Genomic DNA, 8,266 nt, shown 5'->3' with positions numbered 1-8,266 from the left:
TCGCTGGTTGGCTGGGCGCGGCGGCGAGGTTGGGGGCCGTGGAAGGAGGCGAGGGCTTCCCTTTTGTTCTTCCACTCGAGCGTTTTAACCCTGTCGTGGGCGGCCCCTTCCCGGGAGGGCCTCCGGCCTCGTGCTCCGCGCTCGTCCCCTCCCCCAGCGGGGCTGCAGGGCCCGGCCCTCCCCGGGCCCGGCTGTCCTGGGCCCGGCTCCCCGGCCCTCCCGGCCCGGCTGTCCTGGGCCCGGCTCCCCCGGGCCCGGCCCGGCCCGGCTCATCCTGCCCGGCTGTCCTGGGCCCGGCTCCCCCGGCCCTCCCGGCCCGGCTCCCCCGGGCGCGCGCCGCTCCCCAGCCCGCTCGCCCCTCGCCTGGGCGCTCGGGGGCTCCCCGGCCACCGGCTGGGCCCAGGGCCCGGCGTCTCCCTCCCTGCCCTGCCCCTCTCCCACTCGCGCCTCCCGCGGCCCCCGGTGGAGCCAGGCCTGCTTGGTGACCTTGGAGACTGTTTCCCACCCTTGCTTCCTTCCCTGTGAATGGGGATTTGGGGAAACTTTCTCGACTGAGGGATGTGAGGACCGCTTCTTTTCTTCCCCACCCCACCCTTTTTTTTAATGACCTTACGGTCTTTGTAAACTGTAACTCATCAATAATGTACGCCTGGTGCCAAATTTCCAGGGAAAACACGCCCGAGGAAGAAGCTCTCCGGAAGCGAGGCTTTAGTAAAATGAGATGTTTTCTACGTGAAAATCCTATCACTAATCAGAGCCCTGGACCCCCCCCCCCCATGTGGGCCTGGGGGACTGGAGCCTCCCGCTTTGACCAGCAGTCAGCAAGGAGGGGTGCTCTGCAGAGTCTCCCCAAACCAGCCCCTTCAGTCTCCCTTCAGGAATGACACCTGTACTCCCCATCAGAGCAGAGTGCCCTGCACGGGTTACAAGTCGGGGTGCACTGCGTGCCTGCCTATTGATCCCAAGGTACATCAAGGATCCTCAGTTGTCCCCCTCCTTCACTTTAACGCCTTGTCCGGGAAATAAGATGGAAGCGCTCGGCCCTAGCTTTGTCGTGCTATCTTTGGTCCTGGATCATATCTATAAGAAGGCTGTGAAAAGAGCTGTCCCAATTTTTCTTTCCCCAAGCTCGGTTTCCTTTCATTAGTTAAGAGCCTCAGATTGACTCTTCTTTTTCCGACCACCAGGTGGTAATTAAGGCAACCTACCAAGTCAAGAGTCCTGGGCTAAGCCAAATGTACAGACGCTTGCTTGTGCTAGTGGTTCTATTCATAGGTCCCGAGCAGGAAGAAATCTTACTCCTTCGTTTTACAGAGGAGGAGACTGAGGCCCAGTCAGGGAAAGCGACCCTACTCCAAATCTTACAACTAGAATATAAATCCAAGGCTGAACTCTGAAACCAAGTTTTTGCCACTGCATCATGTTAGATAGAAGGCAAGATAACTAAAGATCCTCCAGAGCACAGCTAAAAAGATAATTTACTCCAACACTAACTAAAAAGTACCTAAATCTAGATTGATACAGAACAACTCAATTCCTCAATGATTAGTAACTGAGATAATAGGATCAAAAAAAATAAATCGACTTGCCCAAGATCATAGATATATCACTATATTTCTTTAGGAAAAGATATAACCCAGAAAGAAAGTGAATTAGTTTGATGAAATTAGAATTTAAATTAAAACTCAGAATGTTCTGTTTGCTGTTCTCATCACCATTCAGTCTATCTTTATAGATATTTATAGATATTCAGTCTATCTTTTATCATAGGGCATTCAGATTGAACCCTCAATTTTTGTGATGCAAATGATTTACAACTCACAATGTAGGGAACCCGAAGTCCTCATGGGATGTCAATACATTAGTAGTCCCCAGTATAGTTCATGGCCATAGGTCCTTGGCAGGTGTCTTGTGGGTTCCCCAGAGATAGGAAGTTTAGAGACAAACATCTGCAGTGTTTTTGCTGCTGAACAAATTAAATCTATTACACAAACTCCTTTGGGGGTGACTGGTATACTGAAAGCTATCTCCCAAAAAGTTGCCTTTCTTGCTTTCAGATGACCAACATATGAACATTTGGGAGATGACAAACTTCCTGGCTATTTCCGTACTTGTGGTGATTCAATGAAAAGGACTTGGCATTTTGGAATTAATGTGGTAAACTTTGGATGATTCCTTGGTCAAACCCCCATGACCTATAGAAGGAGGGTGTGTGTGTGTGTGTGTGTTGGGGGTTGGGGTCAGGGTGTTTCATCAGTTAAAAGGATGATTAACTTGAAAAAGTTTCTCTTTGCATAATAAGCAGTATTCCAATTCCTAGACATGGGGGATGAGCAGTGTTCTTTTGGTGCAACTTTTTCATGCTCCCTGGTGGAGCATAGGTTCAACAAGGACCTTTTCCATTTTGTCTTTGCATAGGTAGGTGATCAAACACTATTTCTGAGTTAGATGAGTTCTGGTTTGGAGGCAACCTTGTAAGTTTGAGAGGTTTGACAATTTTGGATACAAAGAGTGAACTTGCATCAAGGGACATTTCTGCATCAGAGAAGACCACCAAGAAGAGGTGCCTAAGGCTTGCCTGGATTGCCAGAATACATGGACTTTGAGGCAGACAGTGCAGAGCTAAGGGGAAATATAGAATGCTTAATCAGCAGCCCAACAAACTGCATTTATGTTTCGATGAGGTTTAAGTATCAGCCTTCTAGCTATTTGTAATAGAAGTTATAAGTTAAATGACTGAATCCTATTCTGTCATTATGCACTGAGAGTCTTTCATGTCTTTTAACTTTTTTTGTGGGTAGGAAATAAATATTTATCCCATACCTGATTCATATTGGACATTGAAATGTTTTTCTGCCAAACAAAACTTTAATAACGTTTCCCTAGAGTGAGGTGGGAGGCAATAAGTCAAAGAGTATAATAAAAGCAAGTCCCACTCCCCCAAGATGGAACTCGTTCTAGACCACATCTTTTGTGGACCGAGAGCAGAGGAGCCTCCCAAGGAGTAAGTGCAATGTTCCAGCCCCTTGGACCCACAAGTGATTCTTAACTCAGTTCAGGGAGTCAAGGGATACAGGGGAGAAGGCAGAGGGGCTGCTTCAAACACTTGTTGCCCACAGAGAGTTGATTCTGAATGCAGGAGAGGAGATGGAAGTGGTCATTTTTACTTGTTCTTTTAGAACAGGAAATTCATCATGTTGTCCAACCCTAATTGAAGGCTGTGAGTAAAGGGCATGAGGACAAAAGCATGTGGCAAACAAACACAGAATGGATAAAAAAAAAAAAAAACTAAGTGAAGAACATAGAGCACAAATAACTCAATGTAATATAGACAGAGCAGAGCAATATGTTGGGGAGACAGGATTGGCTGACAAAATATAGAATCATATCCCAATCTAAATTTCTGGGACTTTCACATAATCCTGCATCGTAGTCATTGGAGGGCTGGAGGAGTGGGATTCATAGTCCCTTAGGAAGCCCATTCTAACATGAAAGGGGTTTCACTGTTGTCAAATGGAGCAGTCAGGAAATAGCCAACTGGAAAGGTTGAAAAGGATGGACTTAGCCAGAAGAGAAGCTAGCGTGGTTAGAGAGGAAAAAGGAAACAGACTGCTAGGGTGATAGAGAGGAAAACCTAGGTCACCTCTCCCCTAGAGAGGAAATCACTCCTCTTGAACCATCAGAGTATGATTTAGGGACACCATCGCCTCATGACCCCTACATCCACAAGGATGTCCATTAGCCCTGGAGCTAGAATAGCTGTTAGCATCACTATCACAAGCAACAAAGGGATTTTCTCCTCATTTTCAGGGACTCCAAAACAAAGAGTAACACTGGAGGGAAATAAATAAATAAATAAATAAAACTTTAGAAAAGATACTTCCCCACAAATCTCAGATCAGGGACAGATCTCCTTCTATTCCATTCAGAATGCTTGCCTGTTACAAGATTTCCATAAGACAGTTCCTAGCTCCACCCTGTCCCAGTTGCCATCCAGTGAATGTCTGAAAGCCACCACCTGGCACAAGCACATGCCAAAGTGCCTTTTGTTCATCAGCATGCCGATGGTGATGGTGATCCCTGGACTGCCAGCTCCATGTCTGTCCTTGGATGCAAAATGAAAGTTACTGTGTCACCTAATACAAATGCCTCAACAACCAGCTTCTGAGGCAGGAAGGAAGGAAAGAAGAGGTCTCTGCAACAGCCTAGTGTTCAGCTTTCAGGATCTGGGTTTCCTTGTAACATTCAAGCAGGAAAGATTCTATAGAACCTGGGGGTGGGGGTGGGAAGACCCTAAAAGTGGTGAGGAACTAGGTACTTGATGTCAGAGGGCTTTGGAGAGAGGGTTGAAATTATTGCATTATGATTCCAGAATTCATATAACCTGTTTTATATATATATGATTTACTTGCCCTAACAAGTACATCCCCTAATCAGAGGTTTAAACCACCCCCATTCTTGAACACAGCTAGGAACCCCTAGGAGGGCATGGTTTTGAATAAAAGTATTTGGTCAAACAGAGTGACTGAATAAGAGAGAAAGCTCCAGTTTTATTTCTCCCTTTTCCTCTGCAATTTTGAGAGCAATAATTTATTCCTCATCTCAGTGTTAGCATATATAAAAGAGGAATGTTATAATGTTCTTTGACCACTAATATCTAACAGGGGTCATGAGGATAAATCAGTTGTGTAAAGCCTTAAAAAAAAGCCATTACTTCATTAGAAAATTTCTGTATTTTCTGTACATTTTCTCTTCCTCTAAAATAGGCTGAGATAAAAGCAGATGAGGGAAGCTAGAAGCAAGGATTGAACCAATCTGACACCAGGAAACGGATGGCCTCCTGATTCCCTTCCCAGGTTTACAACCAAAGCAAGAATCAAGAGATCAATTTCTCCGACTCATCTCCCTCCCTCCCTTGTGGGAGCCTGAAATTCCCAGAACAGCTGAAATGGTGCTGCAGTGCCCTCTAGTGTGTACTGCTCGAGTAACATGCTGAGGTTGGTCCTCCCTCAGTGGATTCCAAGTGCCCAATTGGAAAAGCTGCTAATTAGGTGGAGTTGGAAGGAGGTGGCAATAAAACTCTTCCAAGAAATCCAACCCTTGGAATCCTTTCCTTCCTTAGAGCCAAGTATCTTGCAAAAAGTATTTTCCCTTTCCTTCTTTAGGCACTGCAAATTAGAGCCACTCACTGCAGCAATTGGAATGAGTTATCCTTGTGAGTTCAGAATTTCAAAACTCAGTTTCTCTAACCTATTTCAGTTACTGAATTTGATGGCAAATGCTTTTCAAAATGAATATGTGGTAACCCAGCATATGCATTAGAGAGTGGAAAAGGAAAAAGCCAATGCATAACACTTACCTTTCCAAAAGAGATTTATTAGATTTTTTTTTAATCGGCCAGATGGAGATGGAAGCAGTGTGCTTATGGGCCTCCAAATCTGCAACCAGACTGGGATGATGATGTGATTCTGCTAAGTTGGCTTCCCAACTGGCTCTTTTGTAAAGGAAAAAATACCATGGTAGCAATGATATCACCTTTCTGAAGATTTCAGATTGGTAGGAAGCAAAAATTAAGCATTATCTCTGATTCCAGATCAATCTATGCTTATATGAGTTGAGAGGAATGAAGGCAAAATTATCATTTCCTGTGTCTCATGTCATGACACCATTGTATTCAAGTTTGGCAAGCAGCCCCTCCTCCTGATCTCCTAGGATCTAAGGTCTCCCATCTCTAACTTCATTGAATTTGGATTTTTTAAATGATATTTTATTTTTCCCACAATTAAAACAAATTTTAAAACCTTTTAAAAAAGTTTTAGTTCCCTTCCTCCCCTCACTACTCCCTGGGAAACTTAAGTTGAATTTGACTTCTTTGGTTTATTTGTATTTATTCTCTGAATATTAATTCTGTTTATATTCTTGATGTCCCTGTTAGAATGTAAAAGCACCTTGAGGATAGAGATTATTTCTTCCTTTGGATTTCTATCTTGGGAGTTTGTTCAGTTCTAGGCAATAAATGTTTGATTGATATAGAAGATTTTATATATATATATGCATATATATATATATATAAAATTCCAGGTACTATATAATTTTGGGACCTTATAGACACTTATCTATAAGGCTATAATTGGAGAAAAGTGGGAAGAGGATACCTTCTTGGCTGATTTCATGGATGAAAACAAAACAAAGCAATGATCATTTAAGACTTCTATAGGTATATAGGATAGTATGAATAAGTGAATGAATGAAACATTTATTAAGAGCTTACTTTGTGTAAAAAAACACTGTTCTAAGAACTGGAAAAAATACAAATAAGACAGTCCCAACTGACAAGCTCATATCCTAATAGAGGGGAATAACACATAGAAGAGGTTTCAGCTACATTAAATAGAAAATCCCCATAAATGGCACCCCAAAAATATATGGTCCTTTGTCTTATTTGGTGTCATCTCTTCTAACAAAACCATCTAGGAGGAGTGGCTAGGTGGCGCAGTAGATAAAGCACCAGCCCTGGAGTCAGGAGTACCTGGGTTCAAATCCGGTCTCAGACACTTAATAATTACCTAGCTGTGGGGCCTTGGGCAAGCCACTTAACCCCATTTGCCTTGCAAAAACCTAAAAAAAAAAACCCATCTAGGTTTCTGAAATTGAGTCATTTGATCACACCAAAGACTATGGATCATAACAACTTTCTTTACCTGGTTAGTTATGGTTACTAAGGAGGGAGAAGTCACAGCACCTACAGAGTTAGTTACCAGGATGGATCTACTCAAGAGTTGCCTCCTTGCACTATGACTGCAGGAACCAGTTAGAAGCAGGAGGAAGATGTTCACATTTGGGTCATAACTCATGACTGATGGTTGATCAGTGGTTACTGTTGGGGTGTTAGGAACTGCTCTCCTCTCTGATGTCTACAAGTCTGAAGGAAGGTGATGACTGAAAGAGTTTAACCTGCCTGGTGCGTATCATCTATTTCTCCTTCAAAGTGTCTTGCTGCTTTGGCTAGGCCGGTTGGTCTGTACCACTGACAGCCACTGGTTGGGATTTGTTTGGTGGTAGTGATGGCTCCCTTCTCCACAAAGCTTTGGCTACAAGAATTCCATTAGAAGAGCCAGTAGTCTGGGAAACACTGCCAGAGGCTCCTAGGCTGCCTCCACCAAGGAGGTAGTGATTTGAGGTGGTGGTGGTTTAACCTACTTAGCACATGCAGCCACCTGTTACTCCCTCAGGGTACCTTGTTGTATAGTAGCTAATTAACAGGGACATGGGTCTTTATGGAGAGTTTTGCTTCTAAACTGACTAACTAGGACCAGAAGAAGTCTTGAAAGGATGTTCTCTCATGTGCAAAACCCTTATGGAAGTTCTTATGGTTTTTCCCCTTGGGAGTCTACATGTGAACTTCTAACTCAGGTTGTATAAAAGAGAGGGAATAAACTTCCAGTACATGAAGATCCTGACAAGGGGGAAAGGCCTTAATTATTAATATATCTGGGTAAATATAAAATGCATATATGCAAGTATCTATTTTTTAGCAAGCAGTACTAATTCCAAAGCAAGAAAGAATGACGCAAACAAAAGTCTAATATACAAACCTTTCTTATAAAATATAATTTTAAAAAGAGTCATAGACACCATGAAATAAATCACAATAGTCATAGTTTAATGGGCCCTACAGCTTCACTTGTCTGTTTTGTTTTCTGGTAACTCAAGAAACAAAACAAAAAAAAAAATCCCAGAAACACTATAGAGAAACCAGAGAAACCTGTACTGTCACTTTCAGGGTGGTCGATTCAGTCTGATGGATGGCATTCAGGAATGGGGGAGGGGTCTTAAAAGACCTCTTTCCTATAAAGTAAAGGCACAGTACCTCATAAATTCCTCAATAAATATTTCCCTGGTGAGGTGATGATATTCTTCAGGAGAGGCATGTTCAAAAGAGCATCTCTATTTCAATCCCCTCTGTTTACTCAGACCCACAGAAGTCATTTACCTATTTCATGTGGTGACAGCGGTGGAATTTGAACTCAGATCTCCAGATTCCAAGTCTAGGATACTTGATTCTGCCCCCCAAGCAGAAAGCAAATAGAATATATATATATATATATATATACACACAAATAAATCAAGAGACTATATATATGCAAATAAATCAAGACTATACATATATACATATATATGCCTATATATATACAAAATGAGGTCAGACATACTATTCTCTGTTCCTACTTTCAGGGAGTATAGGTTTGTTGTTTGTTTTTCTTTC

At 43.0% G+C, this 8,266-nt stretch overlaps 1 long non-coding RNA gene across 1 annotated transcript; it reads left to right on the top strand.

Annotated features, from left to right (window-relative positions):
- The first annotated feature begins 301 nt into the window (after positions 1 to 301).
- Positions 302 to 5,066, top strand: LOC141511457 (uncharacterized). The gene is made up of 4 exons (XR_012475336.1): positions 302 to 966; positions 2,058 to 2,157; positions 2,419 to 2,563; positions 4,767 to 5,066. It is a non-coding gene; the product is annotated as an uncharacterized LOC141511457 (long non-coding RNA).
- Positions 5,067 to 8,266: the final 3,200 nt, after the last annotated feature.

Source organism: Macrotis lagotis, chromosome 2 (assembly GCF_037893015.1).
Source record: "Macrotis lagotis isolate mMagLag1 chromosome 2, bilby.v1.9.chrom.fasta, whole genome shotgun sequence".
NCBI lineage: Eukaryota > Metazoa > Chordata > Mammalia > Peramelemorphia > Peramelidae > Macrotis > Macrotis lagotis.
This window is presented reverse-complemented; position numbering and strand designations above follow the sequence as displayed.